Source organism: Brachyhypopomus gauderio, unplaced genomic scaffold (genome assembly GCF_052324685.1).
Source record: "Brachyhypopomus gauderio isolate BG-103 unplaced genomic scaffold, BGAUD_0.2 sc77, whole genome shotgun sequence".
Taxonomy (NCBI): Eukaryota; Metazoa; Chordata; class Actinopteri; order Gymnotiformes; family Hypopomidae; genus Brachyhypopomus; species Brachyhypopomus gauderio.
The window spans coordinates 975,001-994,864 of record NW_027506898.1 but is presented as its reverse complement, the minus strand read 5'-3'; the positions used below and the strand labels follow the sequence as shown (position 1 = coordinate 994,864).

The window sequence follows — 19,864 nt, the reverse complement described above, 5'->3', positions numbered from 1 at the left end:
CACGCACACGCACACGCACACACACGCACACACACACCATGCACAAACAAAGAGTACAATTGCCAATTGGCAAAGGTGTTGTGCTGCTTTGCATATTGGGCTTCTGTGCAGCGACCCGCTGCAGTGTTGAGTCTTCTATATGGTAAGAGGTAGTGCCTTCTAACCCCATGTAAAGCAATAACAGCAACTTAAATAGTATAAAGGATGCTGTAAGGATAGCATTTAACAGGAATAATAGATAAAAGAACACTAACCATGAAAACAAAATAATAATAATAATAATAATAATAATAATAATAATAATAATAATAAAAACAAACACCTATGCAAATGCCATTTTCAAATTGCAAAGTCTCAACTAATCCCTCTTTATGTCTGGTAAAATGTTTTGGGCATCTACAATAAACATCTGTTCGCATGGCTTTAAAACCTCTGCATTCCACTCTTCCTCCCCAACAGAAAATATGATTACAGCTTAATCCACAGATAGGCAGGTTGTAATACAGGTTGAAAAGAAGAAAAAAAATATCTCCATTAACCCTGTGCTAATAAAGGGCCAGTACAACTGAGAAAATGATCAGATGGGAGAACTGTGTGGCCAGCAAGGGTTTGGCTTTGGCACGACTGAACACTTCATCTAAATAATGACTCTTCTGCACAAGACTCGGGGATCTACAAGACATTACTCAGAACGGACTGTAATATTCAGTGTTTCTGTGAGAGACAGGACTGGAAAATATCACCCATACAGAGAATTATAACAGTTATAATAGAGAGTTATAAGAGAAATATAACAGATGATTATAACAGAGGTATAACAGAGAGTTATAACAGAGAGTTAGAACAGAGAGCTATGACAGAAAGCTATAACAGAGTTATAACAGAGCTATAAATGAGTTATAAGAGAGTTATAACAGAGTTATAACAGAGAGCTATAACAGAGCGTTATAACAGTTATAACAGAGAGTTATAACAGAGAGCTATAACATGCTTTTCATGCATAGCAGTGATGAGATTACTTACTGTAAAGAAATATCCATTACTCTTAATGAGTGAAAAATGCTGCCTTTTGATTTGAATATACATATTTGATAATAGGAGAAATGTTAAAATATAATTACAGTATCCTATTGGAAAACATATAATTGGATTCAATGTAATGAAATAATATATTAGATTAAAATAAAGAAAGGAATCCACATCATGATTAGGAAGAAACAAGCCACTACCTTGATACAAGATGTCTATTAGTCATACTGCATGTCAAATAAGAATGATTAATTTACATAAAAACATATTAGCATAATGTTACCTTTCCATGCGGATGACAATTCACTGCAGTCCCAAAGTGACATAATGTAATTTCTTCAGGGATTATAAAAAGGAATCAGTACCATAACAAAAATGTACAAGCCTTTTGGTGGTCAACAGAGGGTTACCATGACTTCCATGATTCACTGCTACTAATACCCACACCTATTATGCACAGACAACCAGAGGGTAGAACTCCCAAAGTCAATGTGATGGACGAAGAATCAGCTTATTACACTGATGCTGTGTCACCGTTTGGTTAAAATCTTCTAACCTGCTATTTGTGACATTTTTTATCAGTTTGTAATATCTTCGAATAACCAACAAGACTGACTATACAGGCACTTAGAAAAACATTTAAAAATTCTTCCTGTTCAAGGTAGCACCTTTTCTGGTAGACACCTCAACTCATTATAAAAAAGAAAAAGAAAGAAGTGAACCACAAATCTTTCGTCACACATCCTTACATGGTGTCATATCTCTGCCTAGCATCTGGGTGTTAAATCTGTGTGCAACCGCACCTGTTGAATTTTCACACCTCTATGGCCATCTTCACGCCCCCGCAATCATCACACAGGTCCTCACATCTAGAATAGATGAGCCTCCCCACCGTCGTGTCGGGGGGGGTCGTTCCAGCCCCTGCTGATCAAGCACAGCAAACCTAACACAGCATCATCTGACTAGCCGTGCAGCATCTGATGGCCCACTGGGGACACGGGCAACCCTTCTGTCCCTAGAAGAACGGACGTCTAGTCGTGACCCGGGGGTTGGACGGGGCTCGTCTGTGTTCCGTCTGGCTGGGCTTGTGTTCTTCCTAGCGTCCCTCCCCAGGACAAGTGGACAGTTGTGCGCCAACCTGAGCATGTTGAGCAGGACCTCCACATAAAGCCCCTGTCCTCTGGCCCGCAGCGAGCACTGTGATGGCTCTGTCTGCAGAGCACTGGCAAAGCTGTTGGGGTGAACTGCCTGCTAGCTAACGTCACGCAAGTGGGTTATTTAATTTGAGAAGATAATAGAACTGCTTTGGCAATGATGGGATTAGGTGGTTGTCAGTCTGTCTGCTAAAGCCATGACTTCCTAACTCAAGGCTAATCTCCACACCAATATCCACAATCAATGGACTCATAAAATGCTGCACTATGGAAACACACCATGAAGTAAATCACTAAACTTACTTTTCCTGAATGCTCATTTTATGCTCCAGTGTTTTAGTGATTACAAGTGTGGAAAAGGCTGAAGGACGGCTGTTTGAGACACGCCGTAATCTCATGTGGGAAAAAAATCCTTTTCATTTTCATATTCAGCGGAAGACTGAAGAGCCATGGATTATTCATAATCACATAATCTACATTCATCAGCACACCTGTAGCTGTTGTCCTAATTACAGCTTAGCAGTGAGTCAGCGCTAAAGCACTACCCTGACGCTGTGGCTAAAGCCTGCCCTTTCATGGTGATCTAAGGCCTGCTTGTACCCTGTCGAATTGTGAGCCTTAAGTGTAACAAGACCAGTCACTCAAAGCTTCTCGAATACGCAACTTTGATTAATACCCATGATAATATTAAACACTAATGCAGCATATTCACAGAGCAGGCTGCAGTGCTTTGGTGGTAAGCCCTTCTCCGGGATGCTATTTTCAGGTAGTAATATCAAGACAAGAAGGTACGAAAGTGGGTATGAAAGAATCAAGTAATTAAAAAATCACCAATATTAACAAACCACCAACAATACAATAGCAAAGGCTTTCAGTGATTTGGTCTAAAGAAGAATACAATATAATTATCAGGTTGACATTTGACATGGCCAAGGGTGTGTTTATGAAGCTTGTTCCAATGGTTGGTAATACAGGGTTCAATTTCCGAGAGTGTCTGAATCCTTGTGCATCGTTTTCGATTGGGCTTGTGTGCTTTCTGTTGTATTTTGACTAACCATGCGTGAGGCTGCCTGAAAGCAACTGATAAACTAGTCGATACGAGATGGTGGTGAACAGCTGTTACTGATGCTTGCTTGGCATTTGCGACTGATTAGGTAAAACGTTTTTAAAAAAAAGAAAGTTGAATGTAAAAATACACAGCCTTGTTGTAAAGGTTCTAACATATTTTTCTGGTTATAATTATTCTTCGGAGCACTTGAACTGTGCCAACAGCCTTGTGGGTTCCATGTTCTTGTACACACAGTTCACCTGGCTGGCTCGACGATTGGTTTAGGAGTTAAATCAGGTGTTTCAGAGGGCAGCGCTATGAAACTGTGCACAACCCCCATTAGCTTGGACGAGTATTGCCACTCTGGAATAACAAAAGACTGTGTAGGAACAGCACCCTTTGGACTGTGTGCGCTGAATTTTAAATGAGGATGGAGAGTGATGACCTGTGGATAGCGCTGTGAAGGATCTGCCTGTCCTCAAAAGGTGGCACGGGTCCAACTCAGGCCTGGGCAGGAAATGCAGTCTGGTTCCTCCTTGGCTGCATGCTCGCAGAACAAGTTTAGCCAATCGAGAGCCACTGTAAGATCAGGCATAACGAAGCGGGCGGTGCATGCTCCACTCAGAAAGCGTTTGGGGCAAATGGCAGTTTATAAAGTCGTGGTGCTGCAGAGGAAGCAAAGCCCTCCGCCTCTTCCCAGGCTGGAAGCCGTTATGTAGGGGGAAGACGATGAGTGACTGTGAAATGGTAGTAACTATCACTGCGAGAAAATGAAGTTAAAAAAGACTTAGGAAGGAAGTGCAGAAGGTGGCAAAATGGCTGCCCGGCAGACGGCCTGCATTCAGCGTTGAGATGCGGAAAACTACAATGACAAGCATAAAACTTGGAGCTTAACAGCATTTACCGCACTGCCAGGCCACTGCTGAGCTCTAGAATAAGAAGAGCACCACAGCCAAAAGTAAACACACCTCACACACCTCGCAAAACCGAGCCTAGGTCTGCTAGCACAGTGTCAGGACAAGCAGGCTCTGCTACTGGGTCATATAACATAAATACTAGCATAATAATACTAATTAAAATACTGAATATTAAGGGGGAAACGGAGTCTGAGCCAAATTCAGTGCTGAATATTAAGGGGGAGACTAGGTCTGAGCCAATTTCAGTACTGAATATTAAAGGGGAGACTAGATCTGAGCCAACTTCAGTACTGAATATTAAAGGGGAGACTAGGTCTGAGCCAACTTCAGTACTGAATATTAAAGGGGAGACTAGGTCTGAGCCAACTTCAGTACTGAATATTAAAGGGGAGACTAGGTCTGAGCCAATTTCAGTACTTGCCACTGGTAAGAAAGGTTTTCCTTGGAATAAAGTGGCATTTAGCTGGCTGCAATAGGTCTTAGTTGATGGGGCCACCTGACCATCGCATACCAAGAAATCTGTCCGTGAAATAAATACAAATATATACATTTAATAAACGCAACAGAATCCCACTCCAGACTACGTCCTTCTTCTTTGCAATCAGATTCATATTGTGATTCACCTGGGGCAACGAAGACCTACATTAAAGCCCTGAAACTACAGCCAGCAAAACACGAACCCGATTCTGCATACATATGTAAATGTGCCCATCTTTGGAAAAGCCCACATGACCTGCCCTCGTGAACAGTAGGTGCAAGCAGGAATGCACTCCCAGCACCGAGCTGCCCAACTGCTGCCGAGGCATCTACATTATTAATACAGAACCATATGCCGCAAAAGTGGAGTCCACCTGTCTCATAAACGGGCATCCCTGTGGCTGTGTGATAGCGGCTCCCGCACCTCTGCAGGTATGGAGAAGAAGTCAAATATTGAAACCTTTTCCCCCCTCCTCTTTCATTCTCTAGCTGTCAATCTTTGGGGGTGGAGAGGGTCAACACTAGCTGCAGACATGTGGCCAGGTCCATCTCATCATTAGGGTCACTCTGTGACCCTAAACCTTTACCTATACCTGACCATCAGTGTGAATTAAAGCTCTTGACTCTTTGACTTTTGTGTTTTCCCTAAATAGGGAGGAGGGTTCATATTCTTTACTGTCCACGTGGGGACACAGAATACCCAACAAAAACATGTACATATACAGTACACATCATACAAAACACATCATACAAAATCTTTAAATTATGTCTCAGAAACAGCTGCTGCAATCGAGATAGTTTTAAGAGATTCAGCCAGTCAGTAATGTTTTCATAATAATTCTTAAACGTCCAACAGACTCTTCTAATTAAATACGCCCTTACTGTCTACACAGCCTACCTGAAACACCACTTAGCGCTGAGCCATCAATGCCTAAATATCCCTCTGTGCTCTAAAATATGGCAATATCATTAAAAAGATATTTACAATTAGTCTCAACTGCACATAAATCTGCAGAGACCGAAATGTGCTGGTTCAGCATAATTTGCCTTCGTGTAGCCTGCAGTCTTTTATATTTTAGCACATACAACTCGGAACATTAATGCAAGTCGCTAAACGAAACAAAACCTCTCCACAGCTCGGCGGATCCGACTCTTTCTGCTTTTTCCTATGAAACATCAGCAAAAGTCGGACTAGACTATTTCAAGGAGGAGCCCGGCGCCTTGCGTACAACAGACTACACCCGAGTTTGAAAAACCCATATTCCTAATTCCACATGCTAATATTAATTGTCAACAAGTCGGCAGTTTATTACAAAAATCAGTTCATTATTATTCATACACGTTACCAAAGACCGTTTATCGTCTCCCTACCTGATCGGCATCACCACCGGTCCGGTCTTTCAGTCCAGCCTCATCAATCGGTGGGCTACCGTCTGCACCTCACTGCCGCCGAACTCGCGGCATTATGGACATAATCCAGAGGCGCCTCGTCTTCTTATCATTAACGTGGATAGTTACTTAAAAGCTACAGCGCCGCGTTAGAAAGTCGCGGTTTATCAAACGCACGGTGCTGTGTTAGATCCTTCAACGCTCGAGCACGGTCCTTTCTTCCCCCTGATACAAGCGATGCTGTCTGTGCAACCGAGCGTGCGGATAACGAGTCACGCGCACGCGCGCGCATACAAACACACACACACACGCGCGCACTCACACACACACACACACACACACACACACACACACACATACACGCGCGCACTCTCACACACACACACACACACGCACACACACACACACACAAATATATATATACACTCCCACGCCGGGAGTGAACGAGGTGAAGATGCTCGCTGGCTAAAGACAGGACAGTAATACAAGATGACGTCAGGAACTCCGGAAAGCATCAGATCAATGATGTGGAGTAGAGCATTTGCAGAGCCGATCCTTAAACGATTAATACGCCTTGAAATATTGTAGCCCGCGTGATCCCTTTTTTTTGGGGGGGGGGGGGGGGGGGGGGTTCCAGTGAAAAAAGGACGGAAGTTTCTAATGGGCTGGTATGCTTGGTTCATATTGGTTCATACGTATTTGCATGGAAATACAGTCCAACAATATGAACCCATAACCAACCAACGCCCCCCATCCCGCCCCCGGCTCTCTCTCTCTCTCTCTCTCTCTCTCTCTCTCTCTCTCTCTCTCTCTCTCTCTCTCTCTCGGTGGCCTAGTTTCAAGATATGGAAATGAGACCACATTACAGAAAATCACTTAACAACAGAGACAGCACCCTTCACACACACACACACACACACACACACACACACACACACACACACACACACACACACACACACACACACACACAACACACACACACACACACACACACACACACACACAGTAAGGGCTACTTCCAGGACAAATTTTAACTGAGTGCAAGAATGTAGGATGTAGGGTGCAACACCATGTTTGAGTTTGGGCACTACAGAGCAAAACACAAGCACCACACAACACAACACAACACTACACAGCACAACACCACACTACAGAACACCATGCCACACAACACAACACAACACTACACAGCACAACACCACACTACAGAACACCATGCCACACAACACAACACAACACTACACAGCACAACATCACACTACAGAACACCATGCCACACAACACAACACAACACTACACAGCACAACACCACACTACAGAACATCACGCCACACAACACAACACTACACAGCACAACACCACACTACAGAACATCACGCCACACAACACAACACAACACTACACAGCACAACACCACACTACAGAACACCACACAACACAACACAACACAACACCACACTATAGGTCACCACGCCACACAACACAACACTACACAGCATGACACCACACTACAGAACACCACGCCACACAACACAACACAACACTACACTATAGGTCACCACGCAACACAACACAACACTACACAGCATGACACCACACTACAGAACACCACGCCACACAACACAACACTACACAGCACAACACCACACTACAGAACACCACACAACACAACACAACACCACACTATAGGTCACTACGCCACACAACACAACACTACACAGCATGACACCACACTACAGAACGCCACACAACACAACACAACACTACACAGCACAACACTACACTACAGAACACCACACCACACAACACAACACAACGCTACACAGCATAACACCACACTACAGAACACCAAGCCACACAACACAACACAACACTACACAGCACAACACTACAGAACACCACGCCACACAACACAACACAACACAACACTACACAGCACAACACCACACTACAGAACACCACGCCACACAACGCTACACAGCATAACACCACACTACAGAACACCAAGCCACACAACACAACACTACACAGCACGACACCACACTACAAAACAACACGCCACACAACACAACACTACACAGCACAACACCCACACTACAAAACACGACGCCACACAACACAACACAACACTACACCACACTATACAGCACAACACCACACTACAGAACACCACGCCACACAACACAAAACTACACAGCACAACACCACACTACAGAACACCACACCACACAACACAACACTACACTATAGGTCACCACGCAACACAACACAACACTATACAGCACAACACCACACTACAGAACACCACGCCACACAACACAAACATCACAGAGGTGTGTTCATCCAGTGTGTAAGACAGGCTCACAGACAGAATGTCAGTATAAATGGCTCCGACACTCGACACCATGATAATACACAACTAGAAGACTGCTAAGCACACGCGGACACACGCCAACGATGATATGATATTTAATTACACCCCAACAACATCAAAGATATGACATTTAATTAATTTGACTAAATGTCTTTGGAGAGAGAGAGAGAGATCAATATGTGTTGATATTTATATGAACTGTGTTGTCTGTGATTGACCTTTGTACCATGTGAAATCATTTAATTTAATAAATGCTTAATCTTTTTGATTTCATTAAGATTCAGCCTGAATCATGTGACTATTTTACTATAGGGCTTAAACTGGTATATACCATAAAGGTGATTTTTACTCGAATATTTTAGTGTTTATACTGGTAGCAAAATGTCTCTTTCCGTCTGTCTTTATGAAAGAGTCACTTGCTGTAGCCCCTAGATTACTCTGATTCCTTGTGGTAAAGTGTACATATATGAGATAGAAAAGACTAAACAACATTCAGGTCCCTAACTGGCATTTACACACACATACTCTCTCTCTCTCTCTCTCTCTCTCTCTCTCTCTCTCTCTCTCTCTCTCACACACACACACACACACACACACACACACACACACACACACACACGCACGCACGCACGCACGCACACACACACACACACACATCCCTGCCATTGGAATGTCCAAATAGCAAACATAAAAATTGGCTCTAATATATATATACACACACACACACATGCGCACACACACACACACACACACACACACACACACACACACACACACACACACACACACACACACACATATATACAGGAGGTCCTCAGGTTATGTCAGTCCCAAGTTACGATGCTACATCTCTCATTTACTGTATAAAGCCTTGTTTCAATTTAAGTAGTTTTGCATCGTAAACGCATAGTTTATTATTCCTGTTTCATTTCATTATTAAATGTATTTTATATGTGTTTTTTTATAATTACTGTGTTAGAATAGGTGTTAGGATAGGATAAGTGCTTACAGTATTTTATTTACATACAGTATGTACCATTTACATACAGTATGTACGCCAATATATATATATATATATATATATATATATATATATATATATATATATATATATATATATATATATATATATATATATAAAGTATATGTGTGTGGGTGTAAGTATTTCCAGTGGCAAGGTATTTTAATACTAATATTAATGATATATCAATTTGCCTGGTGTTGCTATGGCAGCAATGAAATTAGGAAATTCAAAGAAAAAGAACTCATCTCCACTCTTGGAACTTTAGAACCCCATGGAATGAATGTGATGTTTTAAACATCTACTACATATACTGGTTCCTCCTCCTTTTAATTCAGAAGCACTTTGCTCGCATAGCTGATGAAGGCCCTCTGTGCGAAATGTCCTATTTCTCTGGAAACCTTGTGTACTTTAGAACAGTTTTTAATATCTCTACGTATCGTACCTAATTACACTGCAGTTACTTACCTGGAATCATCTTCTGATTTGTATACATATAAAATATTGATTTGTGTGTGTGTGTGTGTATGTTTGGGCTAGAATTTTATCCAAGGCCATGCTGAACTGTTATTTTAATCCTATGCACACTATTACACACACACACACACACACACACACACACACACACACACACACAAAATCAACATCACTCACTCACACTCAAAGTGCAATATATCCAGAACGAGTCCAAATGAAGCCTAATTAATGTACAAATCTATATTTATAATTTGTAGGCCTCTAACACTAATAGTTTGGCACCACTTTACAAAAATGAAAAACCAGTAGTAGAAACTTATTTAAAATATCTGATGAAGCTGAAATGTATGATTCTCATGGCAATAACATTTTAACATACCACAAAGTCATACGCAGCTAATTTTGTATATATATTTCATTCAGAGTGTTCACACACACACACACACACACACACACACACAACACATTTTCTTAACTTTATGGAAGTGAAACTCTAAATAATATAAAGAAATTATATCTGAAACACTGAACTACACTATTATCTAGTGTGAACATCTGTTAGTTAAATCTGTTATTTGGTCTCATGGGGTGTTATCGGATGTCTTGTTGTTTGATCGGTTTGACAGCTGGTGTACAGGCACTTACCTTATTCAAAGTTATCTGGTTGTTACAATGCACATGCTCATGAAATGAATTACTATTCGTTAATAACTACTATTAATAATTACAACATTAAAGACTATGGGGACCCAAACCTAGCCTAGACTTCACAAGTAAGTTTAAAAAACAAAGTAAGTAAGTTTAAAAAAACGAATCACTTGTGTTGTGTACCAACATTTGTTTTATGTTGAACTGTTTATGTTTATGTCATTTAAGTGTGATGTGTTGGGTTAAATGACAATGTACTATATATTAGCTGCTATGTGTTTAAGAAAAAAGTAGCATCCTAGAAGACTGCTTTTAAAAACTACAGAGTACATATTCATTTGAAAGCAATAAGCATTCTGCCTTGCTTGGGCCAGTGGTTGTGGTTTTGTCTGCCACTTACCTTTCTTCCTGGAATGTGCTGCATCTCTGAGGTATGGTAGCTGAGAGGGGACAAAAGGAATGAGGTGTTATTTGCCATACATAATTTGAGATAAGTGACCAATGAGTCCTAAATGACTAAATGACGATCATATCCACAAAGGGTGTACGTAATTTCAAACTCCTGCTGAGTGGAAATGAAACTCCTGCGGCCATGCCGATCCTTTATGGATAATAATGTCTACCCATAGATCACAGCAACCAGCCCGATCGAAAGAGCTCATTTTGGTTTTGTGTTAAAATATTTATGATCAGTAGGGGGCAGCAGCACTCTCGGTAGATCTGAGTCATTTTATATAATGCCACTGCAAACGCATACTGAACAGGACCTGTTCCATAAACCCGCTGTAACACTTCGCATCACCATTAGGTGACAGGGTGAGAATCGCTATGAGCACATTCTCAACTTTCTCCTAGGCGGTGTTGGGTTTAGAAAACTCTTAGCTGCAGTTTCACCCAGAAACTCTGACATTCTCCCAGTGTTAGACAAACTAAATGTAATGGGACAGAAGTGCCTCACTCTCTCTGGCCTTTCCTTACATGCACACACAGGTGCTTAAGCGCACTTGATCCTTTAAAGAAAGGGGGGATAGAGAGCCAAGGAAGGAGGGGTATACTCAAGAGGACAGGATGGAAGTGAGACAGATGGACAGAGAACCCAAGGAGGACATGCAGGCAGAGAGGGAAACATGAGGTAAATGTATATTTTTAGCATACTACGTGTTGAGAAAGTGCAGGAGGCATGTCTGAGGAGTTTTCAATAATGCATTGGAGTATGCTCTATAACGCCCCCCAGACAGAGCAGACATGTTCACGAGTGTATATACACGTAGGTGTGTACACCCCGAGAGATCTTGTGGGTGTATGTAGCGTTCATGTGTAAAAGCTCTTTTCCTTTGCATGTGTGTGTGTGTGTGTGAGATTCATTTGCTCCAGATGATGAGAAAGGTTATTGCGAACATGCGCATGGGTCCAAGTCAGCAAGTCAGTGTGTGTGTGTGTGTGTGTGTGTGTGTGTGTGTGTGTGTGTGTATCTTACCTGTGCAACAGTGAGAGCAACCACGTGCAGCCTCGTGCTGGGTGAAGAGAAGACAGACTCCACAGGATTCTCCTGAAAGATGAATGGCATTTTAAACACACACACACACACACACACACACACACACACACACACACACACACAAACACACACACACACACACACACACACACTCATACTTAATCGTCTGGTCTTATGCAATAACAGCATTGATGCATATGAAACCAAAGACCTCAGATACTTTGTGCAGATTAAGTTCACTCTTTGCAGGCAATGAGAACAACTGTCTTCAATCATTCTGTCACTTTCATTGTAGTCCAGGATCTAAGTTAGACTCTGAACAGATAGTGAATGTTCTGAGCAAATCTATAAATCAAGCTTAAAAAAACTAGCTCTGGCCAAACCCATTAAGGACCATAACAAACAAACCTGCAAATAGACAGGCCCTTCAAACCATGCAATTCTTTATTTTTCATTTAGTTACTCCTTACAGCTCTGATACAATTTTCAGATTTTATCACCTAAAAGACCCAGATACATGCTTCGCTATTAGAACAAAAATAAACTGTGTCTGTGTGAAGACAGAACGGCTTTTAGCAAGCTGAAGTTTACATGCACAACAACACTTCTGTTCTGAACATGACTGGCTTTCTATTTTACCTGAAAAACAAAAAGAATCTCTTTTTGTCTGTAAGATGTTTTGGTTTGTGCCGTATTCTGTCCGTAACTCTTAGGACCATATTTGGTAAAGCAACCGTTAGATCCTTATTCTGTATGTTATGTATTTTTAAAATGTGTATTTCCCAAAAACACTCCTAATAGTTTCTTTACTCGCTGGCATTTACATGTGGCTTGTTGGGGCACCGCATTGCTGTGGCTGAACACACATTGCCTTAAAGGATTTGACAATTAGTGAGACAAAAATGTAAAATGAACCCACATTCCCCTTCTCTTACTTCTGTAGCCCTGGGAAATCATGAGGAAATCCTGCAAAGATAGCTGTTGGCACCCTGGCACAAATTAAATTATACTTAAACATTTTTAACAAACTATTACAGAATTTACATTTTATGAGATGTGAATTCATTTTGAAATTCTTGGGCAAATCCCAGAAAGACCATATCCAGCCATTTTGTATTTGTCATATATGTATAATTTATAAATATGTTCATATGCAGTTAAACACAACGTGAAATTGTAATTATACACCAGCTAAGATGTCAGACATCCTGTGTCAATCCAGTCGAGCTTCACACAGGTCTTAAGACCACGCTATTCACACCAGCCACCACATCCCACACTCTTCACAGGACTCAGGTAGGCACTTCCCTTCACTGGTGTTTTACTGAATGACGTTCATGACACCTCCAGGCTGAACAGTGAGGTCTGGTATTTTGGCCCCATCCCCATCCAAGTTTACCTTTAATCCAAGCTACAACGTAAACTCACACTGGCCACCCAGGTGTGTGCAGCCCCGCTGACGCCTGTCCAGTGCCACCAGTTCCACCAGTTCCATCTTGGCTTTATGCTCCATGACAAGAGCCAACACAATTGTGCTACCCACATGCAGTCAAACACTTCCTAACCCATTAAATACAGCCTGGCCTCCCCAGTGACTAAGGCCATCCTCTGCCCTGCTGGCACCGTTTATGCACACTCGGTACCGCCGGGTCCACATAGATTTTACCTGCTACACCAGACGTTCCCCAAAATCCCAGAAATATACTGGCCTCCCCAGCGACTAATGGCACTATTAATGAATGTTGAGAGCCACAGTTCCATTTGCGTCTACCACATTACACAGTGACAGTTCACAACACCCCACTCGCCTAACCCGTCCCCCATGTTCCTAAAAAAAAAACCAACACCCCAGCCGTTTCACCTTTAGAGTGCATTTCCCAAACTTTACACCAGATAAAATATGAAATCTGGACTCTCCTTATCCACAACCATTGATTAGCCCTACCAAACACCTACCCTTAGGTAATGGCCTATAAAACCAAATTGCACAAGGATGTGGCAGACTTAGCTACAAAAATATGAAATCACAAAATGCACTGACTGAAAGGTGTTTTCAAAGTTATGCAACAACAGCAGTAAACCACCGAATCACCAATAACCATTCAAATATAAAACAGTTAAGTTTGGTGAGGAAGAATCTGAAAAAAAATCCCTTGCTAGGGAACTTTATGATGAATTCTCTAGGTCTGTGTGAGTCTGACACTAATTGGAGGAGTGTAGGGTGTAGAGACTGCAGGGAATAACCTCCACAAAACCACCACTTACTCAGCATCTCTCTAATTTAGGCCCCAGGGCTGAGGTAAGCTCTAATCCATCAGTTCAGCAGAGAAAAAATCATAAAGAAAACTAGAAATTATCTTATAAAAATCAGTTAATTGCAATTACTGGTTGAATGTCAACTTGTCACAGCATGGTGAACTGCATTTGAGTGGGATGAACTGAAACGGAATTGACCTCAAACTCGTCGTCAAGCTGTCTAGCTCGATAAACGATGGTGCGGGAAATGGGGACTTTCGTCATAGAAACAGAAAAAGTAAGTAACAAACCAGAATAACCCTGAGATTTCGCTTCGAGTATGCCATTTTAGCAAGGATGAGTCATACGATTGCAGTGGCAGTACCTTTCCGTATGCATGCAGGAGCGCTTAGATTCCTAATCCACACAACACTGTGTGTGGTCGCTACACTGTGCTGGGGGGCTACGTGGCTGTGGACATCCCCACTGGGTCAGGACTCTTATCCTGGGTGATGTGTCAGGGTTTTTTTTTTTTTTACCATTTCAAGAGGTTTCAGACTGCAATGAGGAACAAGACCAAGCTGGGAGGATGGAGGGCTGACCTAGCCAAGAAAACTGAGAGAAAGTGAGAGAAAGAGAGAGACATGAAGAGAGACAGAGCAAGAGAGATAGACAGAGGGAGACAGGGAGAGCGACAGTAAGAGAGACAGAGAGAGAGAGAGAGAGAGAGAGAGAGAGAGAGAGAGATATATTCAGTGGAATGAAAAGAATTTATGTTGGAGTGAGAGCTGGATTTAACGATATGAACGGCTTGGGAAGATGGGATATGTAGTCCTCTTTAGAAAGCCACTGGTTTGTGTTAAATGTGTCATGGTTAAAGGACAAATCAAACTGAATGACTCACTATATACTGCAAACTGTAACAAATTCAAGCCTACAGATGCTTGCTGGCTACCAGGAGCAAAAAGCAGCTTTGTGCATTTTTTTCACCCACTGGTTACACATCAGCTGGATACAAACTTACAGTATAAATTTACACAAGCAGAATCATATCAAAGTTACGAATGGATAAATTAGCACTCAGGGGGGATTTCTCAGTCATAGCTCTTCTTACGTCTTTCACTGGAGCCTATGTCACTGGAAAGCTGTGTGTTGGCCATGACTACAGGTCTCAGAGAAGCTTCTGCAGCCATGATGCTATCAGGCTAACACGTGAATGATTTTTAAGTGATTACTCAATGCTCATTTACAATGTACACAACAACACACAATGGGCCAGATTCATACGTGATAAAAATTGTAAGTGCACTAGGACACGCAAAAGGTGTGACACTGTTTAATTTCTGTTTTTAAAGTTACAAGGGCAATAATTAGGGCACTGGTGTCAACTTACCGTTGCACTGAGTTCACCTGAGCTCTACGTAAAGGCCAGTGTATATCGACATGTACAGGAAATGCACATTACAGACCTGCACTGAGAGACAGACGACTGAACCCCTGCCTGGAAACTGCTAATTACATAAAAATGTCGCGCATTCCAAGACTGGAAATGCACGGCTGTGCTAAGTTGATGACATCAGCGATTCTAAATCACGACAAAGCAGCAAAATTGTAGCTCTCCTCAGTCTCTGTCTGTTTATAGTTTCTTACTCTGCCTAAATTTGCATTTCTTATGGCAAAAGTTCATGGCATTGTGAGATTCTGCTCATGCAAGTTACCTTCCTCTTTGTCTACTATTTCAGTTGCTAAGTTTAATATTCACTATATACAAACCCAAAACCTTTTTAAAAAATGTCAATTAAATAAATAAATATCAATTAAATAAATACACTTTATTAAAATAAATGTGAATTTGTGTAATGGGTAAGCATGCAGAATTTTGACTTCCATGTATGAACAAACATTTGTAGAGAAAAGCTTGTCCAGTCCACGGTCCACATGCGTGTGTTCCCAGGGCGTTTACCGTCAGACAGCTTCCACTGGGTTTATTCTGCAGTCCTATTATGAATCACTAACGCCACATGCACAATGCTGTAAGCACCATATTTCATGCAATCAGTAAAATTCACCAGCAACCCACATTTATGAATAAGGGAACGTGTTAGCGTGGTGCTTTTTGCTGTTAAAGGAACAATATGTAATATATGTGCTATACTAAATCATAAAATGACCATGACGTATAACATCAGAGATTAAGGGAACATGCTAAATTGAAATACAAGTTTCTCTGATAAACACATCCAGAATGTTCTCCTTTGGAATTTCCGTGCAGGAGCAGTAGGTTTGTTTGTGATTTGGAACAGGTCTGTGATTTGGCCTGTGATCTACTGTCTGCATTTACATTACCATGGGTACCCTGGGTCACCAGATATGAAGCAAATTGTCTGGCGAACACAACTGCAGCCAGATCAAATGATCTGGATCAAATGAACTGGATCAACAAATTTAATGTTAAAGTCTACCTGACCTATTAAGATCCCTCTCCAAAGACGTAGTACAGCATGAGTAAATATTGGTGATGTATTTGAAAGACGGAGACAGCTTGGAGCCCAGAGGGACGCCAAACAGGCTAACTAACAGGGTTGCCAACTTTTGAAGATCGCTTGGAGTGAGATTTGAACCTGGAGGAGGTGGCGAGTGTAAATTGTTGATTGGGGTGGCAAACGTAAGTTGTCGACGGGGGGGGTGGCTAACGTAAAATGGACAGAAATTAAGTATTATATCGCGATCTATCGATCGCCGGTGGTTGGCGCCAGAGCGAACTAATAACTCATTGAATCATAGATATGTATCAGAGGTAAATAAACTAGATTTTTTTTTTTCGGCGTGAGATATCGGAAGTGTGGCGTGAGAGCGTGTGAAAAAGGTCAAATGCGTGTGTCTCACGCTCAATGCGTGAGAGTTGGAAACCCTGAACTAAGCTTAACTCATCCATCATGGCTCCATAATATTTGAAGTGAGTTCAACTTTAGAGAACTAACTTTCTCACTCTGTGTTCCATGTGCATCTGGGTTAACAAATGGAGCAAGTGTTTGAGACACAGCTGGAGAAGTGATCCAGACTAGTGCTGGCTAACACTGATGCTAACACACGCAAGTGTTAATAGCTGTCGGTAACACCAGAGGACCGTCCAAGTCATGGCTGTTTACTACCTCGGAAACAGCCAGTGTGCCAGAAATACATGACAGAAACTGCAGGTGTGAGTCTATATCCACTCAGTTTATGAATGCAATTATACGTTGAATAAATCTTGACATCCACATCGAGTAACATTACTCATAAACATCCCTGGCTACATAGCTATCTAGCCTATCTGGAAAACACATTTTTGAGGAGTGTATTCTATTTAGTAACTAAATCAATATATGTGGTCAAAATTTGGTACTGTTAAATTGCTGTCCAGATTATTTATTTAAAACAAGGTACAGGTTTTATGTATAGCTTGATTATGGCTTCATTTGACGCTGGGTGCGGGGCTAGTGCCCTGAGGCTGTGGTGTAGGAACAGGAGCAGAGGGCCTTTGTTGTCAGTTTAACTTTGTTTTCAGTTGAACAGTGTTGTTTTGGTTACTGTAGCTAGCCATGAAACTAAAATTGACAATGTATTTGAGTCCACATGGGCCTGTTTATAATTCATAAACAATAAAAAAAACTGTATACATGAGCTGATTAATTTAGTGTTCGGATTAGGTTTATGGTATCACCAGTACATACTCCCACCTCACCAGTACGTACAGTAGGTATGGTACGGTGTGTGAATGTGTGAATGTGATATTTCGGTTTTTCATTTTTAATAAATTTGTAAATATTTCTGTTTTCTGTGATGATTGGGTGCTGAGTGTTTTATGAGAAATAAAATTTACTTTTTTTATTTTAACAAATGGGTGCAATGAAACAAAGTGAAAAATTTAAAGGGGAATGAATACTTTCCGTACCCACTGTACTTCTACCTCACGTACCGGTGACGTGACCAGTACATGCATTATAATTGTTTGAATTTTCTTTATCTCCTCTGCCCACTTACATATTGAGAGTATATTGAGAGTATATTCAGAGTATATTGAGAGTAGTATGATGCAATTTTAAGAAAGCAGGAATGTTAGCAGTGTATATTTCAAAAAGCACAGAGGTCTGGGCACCGGCACCTCTGCGATCTTCTAGGAGTTGATTCCAGCTGTGGGCAGCTAAAAGCTACCTTGTCATTATTTGTTCTAATTTCTAGATTCTTATTTGAACAGATCTCATTGATCTAGGAGGTGTATTTGTGTCATTATCAGAGATGTATTTGGCCATTTAAGCATTTAATAAATATCAATACATATACTCAGTCAAAGTTATTTGTAAAGTAAGTTTAAATAAATGCTGAGAGATGTTTAAAAGATGCTGATGTTCTCTTTTAATGCTACTGAGCTTCAAGCCTGTATGTGGGTCTTACTTTTCATTGTATAGAGAGATAGAGAGAAAAGGGAGAAGAGAGAGACTAGACAGCAGAAATCAGTTAGTGTGTGTGTGTGTGTGTGTGTGTGTGTGTGTGTGTGTGTGTGTGTGTGTGTGTGTGTGTGTGTGTGTGTGTGTGTGTGTGTGTGTGTGATAGAGAGAGAGTAAAATTACTAAAATGTGCATGTGACCAAAATAGAAAAAAAATCATTGAACGGTTTTATTGATTTTAGTGGACACTGACCCACTCCATCTCTGGCTTAGTCTGAAAGACATATTAAGACATCTAAGCACACTCCACACAGACAACTACACAACTGCATGTAGCAGGTCAACACCAACCAAGAGACAGACTGACATAAACATAAAATCAAATCTCTCATATGAGGAAGGAACGTGTGTCCCGAGGGTGTGTTCAGAACAGGGTGTGTTCAGAATAGGGTGTGTTCCCAACATGGTGTGTTCTGAACAGGGTGTGTTCAGAACAGGGTGTGTTCCGAACAGGGTGTGTTCTGAACAGGGTGTGTTCCGAATAGGGTGTGTTCCCAACAGGGTGTGTTCCGAACAGGGTGTGTTCCCAACAGGGTGTGTTCCCAACAGGGTGTGTTCTGAACAGGGTGTGTTCCGAACAGGGTGTGTTCCGAATAGGGTGTGTTCTGAACAGGGTGTGTTCCCAACAGGGTGTGTTCTGAACAGGGTGTGTTCTGAACAGGGTGTGCTCTGAACAGTGCGTGTTCTGAACAGGATGTGCTCTGAACAAGGTGTGTTCCAAAGAGAACCTCCCCAGTCTGAGTTGACAGCTCTGCTTTTTATCACCTGCATCACCTTCTCATTTAACACCTCCTAACATTATCGCTCCTGCTCAACTTTCCCCCTCCCACAGTTAGGAAGGCGGCATCTCTCACTCACCTCAACGTTCTTCAGCAGAATCAACCTGAAAAGAGCAAAGGTACGAGGATTAGCATTCCAACTCCGGATTACATCATTGTAACATGTTTCCTGTAAATGTTACATATGGGTTCAAGTTGTTTGGAAATAAAAATGCCGCCGGTGAAGATGGAGGCAGAGTAAGATGGATGAGGGACGTGGAGGGTTGTGCGAAACGCTGTTGGAGATACCCTGCACACTTGCCAGAAATGCATCGGTATAACACCTAGA

The 19,864-nt window shown here is 41.7% G+C and overlaps 1 protein-coding gene across 11 annotated transcripts in view; it reads right to left on the bottom strand.

Annotated features, from left to right (window-relative positions):
- ptprdb (protein tyrosine phosphatase receptor type Db) overlaps positions 1-19,864 on the bottom strand; it is a 64,649-nt gene that overhangs the window by 42,797 nt on the left and 1,988 nt on the right. For 10 of the 11 annotated variants that reach the window (XM_076990654.1, XM_076990658.1, XM_076990659.1 and 7 more), the window contains exons 3-5: positions 19,616-19,640; positions 12,015-12,086; positions 10,938-10,977 (exon numbers count right to left, since the gene is read on the bottom strand). The gene's annotated coding sequence lies outside the window, so the exon portion shown is untranslated. Of the gene's footprint in view, positions 1-5,996; positions 6,305-10,937; positions 10,978-12,014; positions 12,087-19,615; positions 19,641-19,864 lie in introns of those variants that run through there. The other variant, XM_076990656.1, reaches the window with a different exon arrangement.